We start from the raw sequence: 16,956 nt of genomic DNA, 5'->3' as shown, positions 1-16,956 counted from the left end.
TTCAAATGAGAATTTCTTTGAAAATTGGCTACTGTCACTTTAAATGGCAACTAATATTTGCCTAATAATGTTAAAGCAAGACAGCTTTGAGGATGTAGTTACTCCTATTAAAATTCTGGATATGTTTGGTAGATTTTTAATTTCTGAAATTCATTTTAGGATGATGAGCAACTTATACATTTTTGAAATAAATAAATAACGCATTTTACTCTTTCTGGGAAGCTTGAGGTTACTCCTCCTAGAAAGCCTGAATTACCGCTTAGTACCATTTAACCCCATTTAATAACAAAAAGTTGATAAAATTCTATAAGGAAAGGCTTTTGTTTCTGAACATGGGGAAAATTTGAGTCATTTTCAAAGCAAAGCTGCAGAAAACTGGCCTTGTCAAAATCCATTATGCTGTAAACAAATTACCCCAAATAAGATCAGGCATGTCAATTTATTATCTACTTGTGAATCAAACAAACAAAATACCCCAACAGACTTCTATGTTTTTAGGAAGAAGTTGCATTGCTTTTAATGCATCTCATTACTGCCATTATTGTCACACAATTAAATTTATATAAGTGAGATAAATGCACAGGGAAGGCAATCTGGAGTTTTAAATAGTTGCATTTACTGTGGTTGTAATGTCCCAAGATCATCATGTCTGGGGACAAGGGCATTTGTAAGAATAAGTAACCATGGGAGAACTCAACTGGTGAGTTCTTGAGATTTACTGCTGTCAACACTAGAAATACGCTGTCTAATCAAGTATTCTAGATACTTATCTGTAGACTAGGAGTTGTGCAAATAAAGTTGTTGGCTGTGCCACTGCAGATTGCCAGTGGGTAGGGTCGTAAATGCTCCCATCAGATATAGAGATAGAGAGATATAGATATACGCACATATGCAGATCTACCTGAAGGTAATAAACTAGGACATCAAAAAGATCCTCCTCCCTGATCTGTTCATTTACTATATCCAGGTAACTTTTTACTGGAGGGAGCATATGAAGATATGAAAACACACATACGTAGACTGAAGTGGTACAGTCCAGAATTTCACCGTATCAGGTTGTTTAAATGGGTCTCAGACAGAATGAAAGCAGAAAAGTGCCATGGTCACAGTGGGAAATTGTTCCCTTAGCATAAAAAGGTAAAGGTAAAGGGACCCCTGACCATTACAGCTTCTGGGTCATGTGGCCAGCAGGACTAAGGCGCTTCTGGCGAACCAGAGCAGCGCACGGAAACGCCGTTTACCTTCCCGCCGGAGCGGTACCTATTTATCTACTTGCACTTTGACGTGCTTTCGAACTGCTAAACGACTGATCCTAGGGTTTGCCAATCAGAAGGTCGGCGGTTCGAATCCCTGCGACAGGGTGAGCTCCCATTGCTCAGTCCCTTCTCCTGCCAACCTAGCAGTTCGAAAGTACGTCAGAGTGCAAGTAGATAAATATGTATCGCTCTGGCGGGAAGGTAAACGACATTTCTGTGCACTGCTCTGCTTAGTCATGCTGGCCACATGACCCGGAAGCTGTATGCTGGCTCCCTCAGCCAATAAAGCGAGATGAGCGCCGCAACCCCAGAGTCATCCGCGACTGGACCTAACGGTCAGGGGTCCCTTTACCTTTGCCTAGTTAGGCAACTACAGAAACCAAAACTTCTGCTCAGTCTATTCTATTCTATTCCCAGCACAACAGGAAACAGAAGGATATGCACCAACAGTGATACAAAGGTGGCAGGCCTACTCAAATAGGGGCTCAAGGTATCCCACTGAGTTCTGTGAAGCAAAATAAACGTGCCAGTACCTGCAACACAGTTGAGGAGAGCAAAACATGGCACTCATTCATTGGTGTGGGACAAGGAAACATTATGGAGATGTACTGTTGCCAAGACATGTCCAGAGAAGAGATGCAATTGTTACCACGGCTGGTTGTGGCTTGTAGTCGGGATTGCCCAGTGAGTGTGAGGAGGAGCAACAACCCTCTGTCACCAGAGGAGGGGAAGGTTTCGGCCCACTTAGTGACTGTACCCATTTACTTATTTCATATATGTGAAGCACTGCCATTCATTCAACTAGAAGGGGATAATATTCATTTTTTCTATATTATCACTATTTCTTCATATTTTTGTGTCTTCTCTATATTCTATATTTATTTGAACAGAAACATACACATGGTCAAAAAAAGGATACTGCAGTTTGACGAAAAGTATACGTAATGGCATAGTCTGACCCATCCAACAGAGTTGGATGATAGTCTCCACTGACAAGGACCAATGGGAACCGCGTTAATTTATAGCACGATGCCTAATGATGGGTATCTCATTACTACAGAATAAAAAATAGTACACTGAATAAGGCACAATTGTGTGGAATATTTATGCAAGTTCCCTCAGTTCTGGCCAACCTTTTAAAATCTGGGGGCTATTTGAGCCCTAAGGCGAAAGGACTGGATGGGCTCCTTAGTCACCATGACTTCCCTTTGTTTTTGGTTTTGGTTTTTTTTTGGACACAGGTAATTATGTAACATTTTTCCACTGGGAAGAAGTGTAACAGAGGTGTCTGTATGTGTTTTAATAAAATTGTAAAGACAAACAAGTCCAAGAATTCTGTGGGTGGAAGAAAGAAACTAACTGCTAAAGGCAATTTAGGAGAGATCCATTAACACTCTGTTAATGTGATTTTGAGAAGGAACCCTGTAGGTTGGAAATTGGCCAGTTTAATGTCATAATTAAGGGATGTCCAGAGGGAGCTCCAGAAGATTATAGACCAGTTAGTTTAACTTCAATTTCACAGAAAGGCTTGGGCACTATTTTTAGATATCAGTTGGGAACACTAAAGAAAGAAGCATGTCTTGATTAAGAATGGACGGCCTATTGCAGGGAGGGCATGGTCATGTTTCACTAACTGAGCTAATAAAAGATGTCATTTAGAGATATTAAAGCGGAGGGGTACAAAGGGATGCAGCCGGCATTCTAATTAAATTTTCAGGATGCCTATGAGGAAGTTTCACTATATAGAGGAGGTCTAAAGGGGATTTCAGAGAAATGGAAGAATGTGTCTTCTGCCGAATGCCATATATTAACCTGCTGCCACAGTAGCAAATGCCTCGGCACTAGAAAATTTGTTTTAACTCTGGGAAATGATTGTCCAGGATGGAATCAGTCAACTGTTGAAGATGGCACCATAGAGTCATGGGTCCCACTGGTAGGATTAGCCCCACTGTTTTCTCTGGTCAAAGAGGTCTGGCAAGTTTGATACTACAGATAACTGTAGGTGACTCAACAGAGCTTTAATAAACTGCTTAATCAAAGAATCCCTAAGCAGTGACTATAGAACAATCTAAAGCAATTATCAATATACAAATAAAATCAGCATAATGTAAAAACAGATATATTACAACTTGTTAGCATGTCTAGATAGGCTTGCCAAAACAAAACTTGTTTGTGTTCAGTTTTGGTGTTATAAACATAAGCCTTAGAACATGGAAGCTGGCAGATCCCTGAAAATATACTCCATAGGAACAGAAGGAATAGGATTTGTCAGTCCTTTCCCTTCCCTACAGCAGACCAGTTCTTCAGCACATCTCCACCGGCAGCAATTTGGGAAACCCTCTGCCAGCACCCATCTTCCTCCACCAACACCAGCTTAGCTAAAAACTACCTAGAATAACTGGGGGAAGGAGCCATTACTGGCAATGGATGGGAAGGACATGCTCTTTTGTTCCCAAGATACTTTCACCTTGGGACAGAAATTAGTGGAGCACCTCCATTACACACACACACAAATTCAGATCAGGTGGCTCTTTCTCTTTCCTGGTGGTAAATGTACTGTTTTCAACACATTTTATGACACTGTTTCATTTTATGACACTGGAACAGAGGCATCAGCAGTTAAAGGAATTTGCAGGGACCAGGGTGGGGATATAAATGTTGAGAGTTTGGGGTATCAATCTGGATGGAACCCTGGGTCCCCTTTCCAAACCTACAACCTGAGGGTAGAATGTCTAAGAGGAAGCTTGCCAAACCTGTTCCTTGGTCAAAGTAATAGGGTTGACTGGCTTGTTAAATACTTCAATTTAGCATATCCAAATAAGTTGCTCTATGTGATAGAAAAAATGGATGGGTCTTTTCCTCACTCCCCACACCTGGCCGATACAGAGGAGAATAATAGAGCTGTTGAGTGAAAGAGCTGCAAAGCTGGATGGGAGCTAGAAGTGTGTCTTGCTCTGTGCTGGACTTTGGGGCTCTCCTGGAATCCTAAAGGGGAAGCAAGGTGAATATTAATTCTGTGAGCCCCACCACCCTACACTCAGGTTGTATATATGTGTAGATTGAGGTCATTTTATTTCTTTTAGTGTTTTAACTATTGTATGTTTTAAAGTATGTTTGTGACTTTTTCTCACTTGTATTGTTTTGTCTTTTTTGTAAACCACTTTAATGGGCCTTTTTTGTTTTACAATTAAGCAGCATATACACTTTATTAAACAAACAAACAAACAAACAAACCGTATGTCCTAAATATATCATGGTCTCTGCTGTCTTTAATTCCAAGAAAAATATGTCCTGGATATGCACTGGCATCTCTGGTGTCTCTTGACACTTGGACATTTGGGTTGCACATAACACATTTTTCTTTGATTGTCATTCCAATATTAGTTTCTGAAACAGGAGCTAATATATTAGGCTGAATGATGGTGTGTTTCAATGAGTAAATAATAAGTACTGCATATAACTGTTCTCAGTAACTTAGCAGTTCCAGCCTCTGGAAGTAAATTAGAAGACTTTTTTAAAAAATAAAAAATTTTGAGGTCAATTTTGTAAGTCACCAGGGAAGGACAAATGTCCTTTGTGGTACCCTCCAGATCTTTTCTGAGACTGAAAAGCACTCTGCAAAACATTATTTTATCAATTAGAATTATTGCACTTTTAGCAAAGTGTGACCTATTTACAAGGTTCAGACTCTTCAATTTACCCATTAGTGGGCATGACCTAGCTAGATTTTTTGCTGCATTAGGCAACTAAAGTGTAATTCAGCTAAAATATTCTAGAAAATCATGCAAACAACTTCATCATCATCTTGACCTATGTATGGTACCAATGATTCTAATGGATTTCATTTACTTCTAATGTGGTAATAAATTATATAGATATTCTCTTTAAACTCTAACTCAAAATATATTAGAAAATGTAACATGATTATCAAGCGATATACTACCCAATCAGTTCAAAAATCCTGAAGAGCAATATATGACCTGCACCTCAGGTCAAGCAGACTATTCATTCTCAACAGCATGTAGGTCAGAGTGCGGCCCCATCGCAAAGCACAATACATCAGCTGATTCAAAGACAAGAGAAGTTGGTGACAGCATCCTAAAGATCAGAGTGTAGAAAATCTCTGTTCCCTTTCTCCCTAGAAAGGTCATTCACACAAACCCTTCCACATGTTGAAAGAAGATGTGGAAGGGTCACAGGGCAAACCCTGCCTGCCAATGGCACCATTCTCTAATGCAGTAGTTCTCCAACTTTTCTCTCTGGGCCACATTTTCAGAATAAAAATTTGCTTGCATCACACTGATATTTTATGGATAAGAAATATATTTGAAAACAGAAACAACTCCTAGCCGTGCTTCATTTATAACACAGAACCCAACTACTTTACAATATGACCATGGGCCATCTAGAAATGATAAAACAATGCAGCTACATAAGAACGTGAATCATTCCTAAAATATAATTATAAACAAACCTCTTACTTATGTACCTTAAGTATGTATACAAACTCAGTGAGAGGTGTGAGCTTGTTTTTGGTGGGTAATCTCATTTATTTTAAACAATATTATCTTATTTGAGATAAACAAATCACCACATCAACACAAAGAAGTCTTTCTTTCTTCTGATCTTGCATATTTCTCAGAGTTTAAAATCCCTGTTCACAATAACATGCCATGGAGAACTGTAGAAGAATAGCTAATGCTCTTGAAGAGAGGCATGGATAGTGTTTCTGGTTGTATATCAGAAGAAGAAGAAGAAGAAGAAGAAGAAGAAGAAGAAGAAGAAGAAGAAGAAGATACTATACTATACAGGCTCTCCTGTTTTGCATACAGTGGTACCTCTGGTTGCGAACGGGATCCGTTCCGGAGTCCCGTTCACAACATGAGCAGAACGCAACCCGTGTCTGCGCCGGTCATGATTCGCCGCGTCTGCGCATGCATGTGACGTCATTTTGCGCATCTGCGCATGCACGAGCGGCGAAACCCGGAAGTAACCCTTTCCAGTACCTCCGGGTCGCTGCGGGACGCAACCTGAAAAAATGTATCATGAAGCAATCACAACACGAGCTATGACTGTACATTCAAAGAACGCTCAACCATGCGTGGGCCATTTTTGGACCCAGAAGAGGGCATGACAGGGGTGCAATGGGATGTAATGGAGGTGGATAGAGAGCTTATGTGTGCTCTTCCAAAACGCACGAAGACCAGAACACAACCCCCAAGCAAATCGGGGGTTGCCTGTACTATACTACACTGAAATGTTTAAAGGTTTATTTGATTGTTCTTGAATCTTCCCACCACACTCGCCATCCTTTCCTGCCACACCAGTGTGGAGTGCTACACGCTTTAAAACCACTGTTGTAATACCTACCGTACTCATGCCAACTAGTCTGGTTCACACATTACACTGAACTCAGGTACCAGTTGTCTCTACACACAGACAAGTGTTTGTATGAAAGGCATTTGATTTGTGCAACTCAACTAGTTGTACACACAGGTACAAAGGTACCTCTTCAACTCACATATATATGCATAGTGCTCTTTCAGGCAATGAGTGGCCATGATTGGGTCATGCAAAGAGGAGCTCTACCCATGTAAATGGGGTGGGGCCTAGACCTATCTCACATCTTCACTTCAGAATCAGTCTCAATATACTGTTATATTTACAGGGCAACTACCTGGTCTGATGAGGATGTTTATAATTAGCCGTATTGTGTGAGGGTTGCATTTTTCTCTTTTTCATTTCTTTTCAACTAATTTATATTATTCTTGATAATGTTTTTTTTTAATCCACAGGTGTTGCTACTTCTGATTTATGCCATTATTTTAAATAAATTAATCTGAACATTGGAAATATTTTTATTCAGCTCAAAAGTTGTGGCTGAAAAGCATAAACTAAAATGATCCAAAAATAATATTAATCTTTGAATGAAGTAGAGACTCTATTAAACCATAATGCAGGCTTTATTTGAGCAAATTATCCACTTGTGTGTACTTCTTTTAATTCAGAAAAAGTCAGAGAACGTGAAATGTCAAGAATATAGCAAATATTTACAGCTCTGCATGAAAATGATACAGAAGTTCCAATAGCATAAGTAAAGGGTTGCAGAGCAGTGCAGGTTAGTTTCAACAAAACCATTTATTGGAAAGCTCTTCTGTTAATGGATTGTTGGGTTTTTCTCCCTTAGTTAACTTAAGTGAGATTCTTTGCATGAACAAGAGCTCCCCCTCAAGGAGTAAAGTGAAAAGTTCACTTTCCCAATTGGAGATTACAAACCTAGCATAGGTTTATCAAAGTGTCAGGTGGTCTCAACACATGCTACAAAAGGAAAAACCTCCATGTTGTGTTCCAACGTGCAACAAGGACTTTCTGTGTATCACTGCATACACCCAACTCAGTGATGGTAAACCTTTTAGAGACCAAGTGCTCAAACTGCAACCCAAAACCCACTTATATATCGCAAAATGCCAACACGGTAATTTAACCTGTGTATCTCATTTTTTTCTGTGTGTTTCACGTTTCTTCTTTATGACTGCTGTTGTAATAAATAATCCTTCATAAAAGTTATTGCATTACATTCCTCATTGGAGCTTACTTGTACATTCCTCAATGGAGCTTACTTGTATGCTAGTGGACAGATGATCATGACCATAATTCCCATTCACATCAACGGGGAAAGCAGCTTTATAATGTGGAAACTCTTATTTATTTACAGCATCTATACCTTTCCCTTTAGCCAAAAAGGCTGTCAGAATGGCTTACAAAGATGGCTGTCAGTTCTAAGGCAGTTCTAATGCAGTTTCTGTCCACAGATTCACAAGCTACAAGCACATGACACACAAGGAAAAAAAGAAAGAGAGGAAGAAGGGAAAAGCGAACCCAATCACTAGTTCTTAAAGTTAGTTTTTAGCATCACAACCAGAATCAGTGGAGGTTCTGGCTGTCTTGCTATCTGGATGAAAAGCAGGGGGGGTTTCCTTGTCAATGGGTAAGGGGTTTTATTTGGATTCAGGTAGTCAATAAATGAAACACCAGTTTGATTTTTAATAATGCTTATTTTGCTAGATGAGAACAGAAGCACCAGCATTAGAGAAGCAGGCACCTTATGGCCCGTTGAGTTGCTGGCAAATTCCTTCCCAAACAGCAGCACATCCTCCTACCCCTCCAGTCAAAGTTGCTGTTGGAATCTCCCTACTCCTGTGCTAACTTCATGCACTTGCCTAGGCAGCTATTCAATGTCTTATCTTGATGGTCTGTAAGGGAAGCCTACCACCCTTATTCACATGGTGTGGTCCTACCCCTTCGCATGACATCATCCATTTCTACACACAGTTAATTCTTTATGTAAGAGGCAGCCTAGAAGTATTTTTTTATTAGCTAAGCAATTTCAGGTTACTTATACAAGGCTAACATAAAACATGAGAGAAATAACTGTTAGATGCCACCCTCTCCTTGTGATACAGTACAATACTTTCCCATGTATTTTCCATTACACAGACCCTCCGCTGAAGCAAGGGAGATTAGAGCTGGTGATTACATCCAGGCAAGGAGGCCAGGACAGCTTTTGGTGCCACCTTGTTTTTCCCACAAACAGCTGACTTGGTGACAAATAAAATACCGGGTAATTACAGTACGGTTACCCTCCTCTCTCCCCAATGTCAATGGCAGCAAGTTTATGCTTCTATAAGAAACTGCTGCATTAGGGTAGCATGTATACTCCCTAATGATATGTTTGCAGTAATGTAGCTACAATCCTCTGTGGTATTTCTTTGGGGAATAGTGCCCAGTGAATATAGAATTGTTCCACCGGATTGTACTGAATATGTTGTATGACTCCTGGGGTGGAACTAGTACTGAGCACTAGCTGCAAAGTAAATGAAAGTGCAATGATTTTTCTGGAAACAATGAAAATGACTGGGGATATTACATACACTTTTATCAATATACATAAGGTCCAATAAAAACTAATCAGTCTTGCTGCTTTTGCATCTTTCATTCTGGTATCTTTCACTCTGGTATTTTTCATTCTACACACAAAGGTCTGTTCTGCATTAGATCAATGCTTTAGTGCCAAGTTTTTAATGCAAGCTCTGAGTCTTAAAGACCAATACTTTTCTTGGCATAACATAAGGGTGTGTGTAACCACCACATCCAAACTAACCTACTCTTTACCACCCCAAATGCCCCGGTGGCCTCCTGTTAAACTGACAGTGGGCGAAAAAAAGAGACAGTTCACCTCCTTGATGAAGAGTAAACTGAAAACCATATGTTCAAATTCCATCTCCCAATCCATATTCCGAACTGCACTATTGGCAGTACTTTGATCTGATGAATAAATTATTTTCAATTTATCTAAGTGAGATGGTCTGTGCATCCCTATCATTTTCCATTCTGTGTGCAAAACAGAGAGCAATTGCCACATGCTTGTAAATTGGGTTTTGTCAGTAAAATATGCTTGCTTGATACTGGAGGCATTTGCATTTTATATACTTCAATTGCCATCTGCTAACGGTAATTTAATCATTCAATAAATAAAACCAAAGAGAGCAAACATTAATGAAGAAGATGGGAGAAATTCTTAATGGGATAAATTTTTTATTTATTTTTAGAAACCACAACTGCAGCTAGTAATAAAAATTAAAAAGGATAATCAATTAAAACAAGATGACAATATTAAAAGCGGTTATATTTCTGGCATATCAGCTGACTAGAGAGGCCTGGCATTCCCAAAATACAAGTCATTATTTAGCAGAGAAAAGCATATTCAGTTACATGCTGTTGGGGGAAGTGCTCTGCCTCCACACTTGGGGGGTATACCAGTTGCTAGAAACCACAGAAAGAGAGAGTGCCCTTTCGTTCAGGTCCTGACTACTGCAGGTTTCCCGAAGTCACCTGGTAGGAATAGGGTGCTGGACTAGATGGGCCACTGTCCTGATCTTACATTCTGAACTTCTGAACTGAAAGTTGGACTGTGTGGAAAGAAACTGCCTCGCGAGGGACATTTCCAAGGAAGAAACAGGGTTCACAAGAAAGAACAAGCACCTCCACCTTCTACCATGTTCTTATTATCTTATCTAAAAACAGAGCTGGGATCCAATGCCTGCCTACTGAGTAGCTAACTCTTCTTGTCTCAGTAAGCTGCACCCGAAGTTTCATTTTGCCATGTGAGGCCCATGTGTTGGCCCCTTTTGCTCCTGAGCTCAGCCTAATTCTCTTTATGAATCATCTGTGATTCATGCACTCCTCACCATCACCTTGTGTCATCTGATTCATTATGGAAGAAAGCAGTCATCTCACAGGTTTGCAACAAATCTCAGGTAGCAAGTTGCCTGTTTGCTATTCTGGACGAGTCACCAAATGCTAGAGGTTTTCAGCCCCACATCCATTATTGAACTTTCTAAATAAGGGAATAAATACCAAATGCTGCTGTTCATGCCAGAACACCCTTGTTCAGTGACCTTTTAAAAAATTCTCAGCATAACCACTTTACAGTGTTAAAAAAGAAGAAGTTTGTTTTGCTGTAATGGAAGTTCGTCAAGTCTATTTGAGTTAATAATGCAATGTCATAATTTGATAGGCAGGAATAGAAAATATGGAGATTGCTTTAATTGACTTAGTTGTACTGCAGGACTTGGCTAATGTGCTTTATTCAGGAATAAGAAGTGCTATTTCCTTAGCCCCAGTCCCCACAAAGAGGTGTGGGGTCAACTTGTAAGTGCTGCTTTTTTAGAGGTGTTGTTTTTCTGTTTTCAACACAGTCTCAGGAAGTGCAGTTTCCTTAGAAAGAAGGAAAGCAAAACATCTTTGTGTGTTTCAAGGGCATATGGCTTTGAAGAGGAACAGGTTGTGCATCTAGCAAACCTCCAGCCCACGCAGTCAACTTGCAACCAGAATTACATCATGCACTCATTGCCCAACTGTCCCCTCCTTGCAGCATCCAAAGCTTCATAAACTGGGAGATATTTCCCACACTATAAGGCCCAAACTAGACATGATGTTATTTACCAGAATGCTACTAACATGCATATGTATATTTGTATTATGCAATATACAGCAGCTGCCATTGGAGGCCTCTATGAGAATGGCTTGACTCCAACTGGTGCTGCTGCCAATTGATTGGCTTGAAAGAGAGAAAGCAGAGTCAGATGACTTTATTTTCCCACAGGACCTTGGCAGGGGCTGACAGTTTCCCCCCATGAATATGCTAGACTACACCCTCTCTCTTTCTGTCATACAGTTCAACAGAGAGTATGGCTGTGATTCCCATTGGATTAATTAGAGTCAGGGAAAGACTGCAGCATGGATAAACACCTGGTGAAAGACACAGTCCATGTATACAATGCCAGCATAAAACACAGAGGTTGCTGTTTTCCACTGCATTTCAACTTGCAGACGGATATCCTTGTACACATCAGTACAGTTGGATGTGTTTCCAAGTTGCCTGCTGTCTGCCCACACCAGAAGGTAGAGGCTATGGATGTCTTCACATGTTGGAATAGCAAAATGATAACAGAATGTAACAAAATGAATCTACTCCTCCGTAACTGGATCATGTCCAAACAACCTCATCCAGTCAGGTGGAAATCTAAACAATAGATTACTAGCATTACCCAGATCCAAAAGATTCTTGCCCAAAGCACATCAATTCAGGAAAGCATCAGTCAGAAAAATATGGTACAGAGGAGTAAGATTTTTCTCTTATAATGTCATGGAGGGCCACTTCTCACTCAGGCACTAAATCTGATCTACACCACTTCACACTGCATGCGGGATTTCACATGTTTGAATATTTTTCTATACTAAACAAAATAGAAGAAAAATATATCTGCAAATAGAAAACTGCATGTCAATGAGAAGAGTGCTAGACTAGTTTTCTATGTGGTGCATTCAATCAGGTAAGGTCCACCTACATTCCAGACATAGAATTACCACCCCAGTGAGATCAGTGACCATAAAGGCACAGAAGCTATTATTCATTACAAATGTTCTGCACTGTTTGGGCTGAAGCTTGAATACTATGTGCAATCACAAGAACACAGCATCCTTTAAGAAGGACATTGACAAACTGGAACATATCCAGAGGATAATGACTAGGATAGTGAGGGGTCTGGAAACCATGTCCTCTGAAGAATGGTTGAAACCGCTGGGTAGCCTAAAGAAGACAAATGTCAAAAGGATGCACAATGGCAGTCTTCAAGTGTCAAAAGAGATGTCACGCACAAGACATAGCAGGCTTGGTCTATGTTGCTCAGAGGGCAAGACTAAGAATAAGTTGGTAGAAAAAGCACAGGGTAGCAGATTTAGGCTAAACATAAGGAGGACCTGCCTAACAGTATGAGCTGTTTGACAATGAAAGTTGTTGCCTCCACAAGCGGAGGGCTCTCCTTTGCTGGAGGAATTTAAGTAGAGGCATGTCAGGAACACTGTAGTTGCACAAAGCATCCTATGTTGCAGGTCATCCATTCAGCAGAGAGTTGGACTAGATGAATTCCAAGGTTTGTTCCAACCTCATAATTCTAAGAAATCATGTTGCATTAAGAAGGAACAGTTGAATCAGCTCAAAATAAGGTTCCTTTTGTATACCAATATGGAAAGGAGTACCCTGAAAGAAGCCAACATTTATTTTGCTTCAATTTGTTAAACTTTTCTTTGTTGTGTGCTGTGTTTTCCCTGCTGTGCTCTCACAGCTTAAAGATTTGCCAGAGACAGATGTTGACCAATATCAGAACGAAGGCTGCAGTACTAACCCCACTTACCTGGGAATAAGCCTGTGGCAATCACACAGGGTCCCTGGACATTTGACGGTCTATTGATCCCTGTGCCACCACTGTGCTCGCTTCCCCGCTGCCACCAACCCATTACTCTTGGGTACACACTGAGTCCAGACAGTTGTTAAAATTAAACCAAATAAACAAGTTTATTTTATAAGCATTAACAAGTTTATGGTTTCTCAGATAATTTTTTTGTCAGTTTCTTAATCTTCGTTTCTTTACCGGCCTATACCTTCCTAATACCTTCTGACTGATTATCTCAACTGTTTGATTGACTCCTCTTAACATATTCTCCACTCTCTCGCACCAGACTAGCCCAACCCACAGACTTATCCTCCCTCTCTCTTCTCTAACTCCAGACTGACTTCTTAACAACTCTAACTCTAACTCCTCCCCTTGGGTTCCTATAGGTTGGTCATTTTACAATTAGTTAACCCTTTCCTTATGAACCCAGTATGATGTCACACACCTAGGAGGGCAAACGCCACAAAGCCCCATTGAAGTCAGTAGGATTTCCTTCTGATTACATAGGGTTAAGATTAATAGCATCAATCTTAACCATTAATCTGAACTGTTAAGATTAATCTATCACTTAAACAAAAAATTGTGCCATTTTATTCCATTAGGTATCTGCTAGATTTAGAAAGCACTTAAATTTTCAAAGGTTGGGAAGAAACTACTTGAACAAAAACTGACCTTGTCTTTATATACTTCAAAGGATGAATAAATTCTTCTTTATTTTCCCCAAAGGCTTCAAGCAAAAACTGCTTTGAGGGGTTTTTTCCCTACAATTAAGAGGTATATAAATTTTATGAAATAAATGAAATGTGTTAAGTTCTCTTCCCTCATCTTTTTGGAAAAGTTAAAAATAGCATTGCATTGCCATCTCCTCTCAAAAGATGAATAGTGTGAAGACTTTAGAGCTTGCATTAAATTAGAAACGGAAAACCTTCAGTCCACCAAACCCAACCATTTGGCCTGTGAAGTCATTTGAGGCAGGCCATGCATCCTGCCCTACACCTGACATAAGGTATGGGACAGGTAAAGGTGGGATTTGCGTAAAGGGGATTTTGAAGAGTCTTGCTGCGCATTGCTTCCCAAGCACCTGGCAAACAGCTGGCTGCCAGGCAATTGCTGCACAAAGTGCTTCTCAAATGCCCAACAGCTGGGTGCTTGTGGGCACTGGAAAACCACTGCACAAAGCACTTTTACCAGCCCTGTGCTCAGCATTTCCTAAGGCTTTCCAAAGCATTTGCATGGTGCTTCCAGCTGGCTGTCAAACATTTGGGAAGCACTGCACAGGGGACTTTGACATGTGTCAAGCATCTGGCACCATCGTTTTGTCAGATGATTGACTGGTGGGTTGTCCCGCCTGTCAAAATTGGCCACTGGGGGTTGGAAGAAGGATAAGAGTCTGGCCTGCCAGGCCAAAAAGACTCTCCTGCAGTTTGACTTCATCCCCAGAAGTGAATACCATTGTCATTCAAGACAGACAGATGCCAACAATAAAAGATTAGGAGGCACTATAGCATGGCTAAGGGCAAAATTACATGTTAGGAGGTAAACACACTTAGTTTCTTCAAAAATGTGTGGCCAAGTTGCTGCTTCCACAGTAGACTGGTACATGAGATGGGGCATACTGTGGATCTGGGAACCATGCCTGCAGTGGCACCTCAACAATCATTCATTCCCTAGCAGGGTCAAGTCAACCTTGGTCTGACTTTCTTCTGGAATGCTTCTGAGGTGTTCTAATCATTTTTATTCATACAAATGGTCAAGTGCCACAATAAAGTTGGTGCAACCTAGTAATAAATAATACAGTGGTACCTCAGGTTACATACGCTTCAGGTTACATACGCTTCAGGTTACAGACTCCGCTAACCCAGAAATAATGCTTCAGGTTAAAAACTTTGCTTCAGGATGAGAACAGAAATCGCACCGCAGCAGCGCGGCGGCAGCAGGAGGCCCCATTAGCTAAAGTGGTGCTTCAGGTTAAGAAGAGTTTCAGGTTAAGAACAGACCTCTGGAACGAATAAAGTACTTAACCCAAGGTACCACTGTAATAATAAAAGGTATACGTGCCCAGGCACAGCTCGACATACAAAATGATAGAAATTAAAAAGTTAAAACAAAAACATGGTAATAAAACATTTCACTCTAGATAAAACTTGGCCATTGCCTGAAAAGGCAGGGTAAAATTATTTCAGGGGCCGGACTCACTCTCCCATCCTTGCTCTAATCACAGAACACCATTATTGTTAATTACTTTTTAGCTGCCATCATGGGCGTAGCTAGGATTTGGGGGGGGGGGCAAGATATATGTTAGGGGGACAGAACCAAGCTATCTGTATTTTTATTTATTTACTGGATGGGGGGCAGCTGTCCCCCTCTTAGTTAAGCCATGGAAATCTCCCTGTAGAGTTCTCTTACTGTTATTTATTTTTACTATGATATCCAATAGATTGTTTTTATTAGTTTCTCCATATTTGTAAGAAATACAGAATTACACACAAATATTTTTTAAAAAAACTCACTACCTGAGGGCTCTTTTAGATACATTCTATAAATCTTTCTTTTAGATACATTATTTTATATACATTCCTAGAATTTAAAAATAAACATATTATGTCACACTCCTTTATCACTCACAGTAGGTATTTGCATGCTACTCTATCTTCTTTTCATTGCACTATTAAAGATTTGGGGAAAATATTTTGAACAGCTTGAGACAAGCTCTGTAGCTTTAGTTCCTCTCTCAAGTCTTATTAGCATACAACACTCATTTACTCATATGTAAGCCCCACTGCATTTATTCACAGGTGTGTCACACCAATGCTAAGAATTGGATTGTGTCAGGGTCAATGCCTTTCATTGCAGATATAAATAGCAAAATGATAATAATGAAATAAAACTAGCCTATAGATACCCACATATGCATCCTAGGTGCCACTGAGTCCAGGGTGCCCTGGCTGGCTCGGAAAGACACAGTTTTGGCCAGGCCAAACAGTCGAATGGAGCCTGCCCTAAAATGGCTGGACAGAAAGCAAGGCAGCCACTTGCTCGAACAGCATTGGCGGGTAATTATTTGCAAGGGATAAGCTGTTATTTAGTCAACATGAAACTCATCTAAGGTATCTGTTGCTCACCTCACTCCATAACTATCTTCTTCTTACGTGCCCCAAAGCCAAAGGGTTGGAAGAGAAGAGCCCTTTCGCAACTGAAAGTCGGTCACAATCTCCCGTCACCATTGCAAAGCCTTGCAGGGTGCCATCACTCCCTATCACCACCATGAGGCCTTACAGGCTGCCGTCCTTACTGCCACCATCTCAGCCCTGCAGGTTGTCGCTGCTACTGCTGACATGTACCGCAGTCATGGCAAGTTGTTTCTGCCACTGCTGCTTCTGCCTCCTAGCAGGCCTGCTGGCAGTCTAGCAGTCCCAGAATATTTGTATTCTCTATGATTGATCACCGTACTTTGGATTGTCTTGAATACTATCATTTGAGGTAAAGGTAAAGGGACCCCTGACCATTACGTCCAGTCGTGGCCGACGCTGGGGTTGCAGCACTCATCTTGCTTTATGTGGCCAGTATGACTAAGCCACTTCTGGTGAACCAGAGCAGCGCACGGAAACGCCGTTTACCTTCCCGCCAGAGCAGTAACTATTTATCTACTTGCATTTTGACGTGCTTTCGAACTGCTAAGTCGGCAGGAGCAGGGACCAAGCAACGGGAGCTCATTCCGTCGCGGGGATTTGAACTGCCGACCTTCTGATCGGCAAGTCCTAGGCTCTGTGGTTTAACCCACAGCACCACCCGCGTCCCCTCACCATTTGGTAGCCAAGCCCCAAACCAAAAGTCCTGCTGGGATGCATTTTGGCTTGCCTGCTGATGAAACTGTGTGACGATTGATAATATTGTCATTTATCCAT

The 16,956-nt window shown here is 40.8% G+C and overlaps 1 long non-coding RNA gene across 2 annotated transcripts in view; it reads right to left on the bottom strand.

The window, feature by feature from the left end:
• The window catches only part of LOC128410456 (uncharacterized), a 34,912-nt gene extending 20,073 nt beyond the window's left edge, over positions 1 to 14,839 (bottom strand). Inside the window, exon 1 of one of the 2 annotated variants that reach the window (XR_008329511.1) lies at positions 13,724 to 14,839. This is a non-coding gene — a long non-coding RNA (uncharacterized LOC128410456). Of the gene's footprint in view, positions 1 to 1,789; positions 1,868 to 13,723 lie in introns of those variants that run through there. The other variant, XR_008329510.1, reaches the window with a different exon arrangement.
• Positions 14,840 to 16,956: the final 2,117 nt, after the last annotated feature.

Source organism: Podarcis raffonei, chromosome 3, assembly GCF_027172205.1.
Source record: "Podarcis raffonei isolate rPodRaf1 chromosome 3, rPodRaf1.pri, whole genome shotgun sequence".
Taxonomy (NCBI): domain Eukaryota; kingdom Metazoa; phylum Chordata; class Lepidosauria; order Squamata; family Lacertidae; genus Podarcis; species Podarcis raffonei.
Note: the sequence above shows the minus strand (reverse complement) of the source record. Positions and strands in the feature narration are given on the sequence as shown.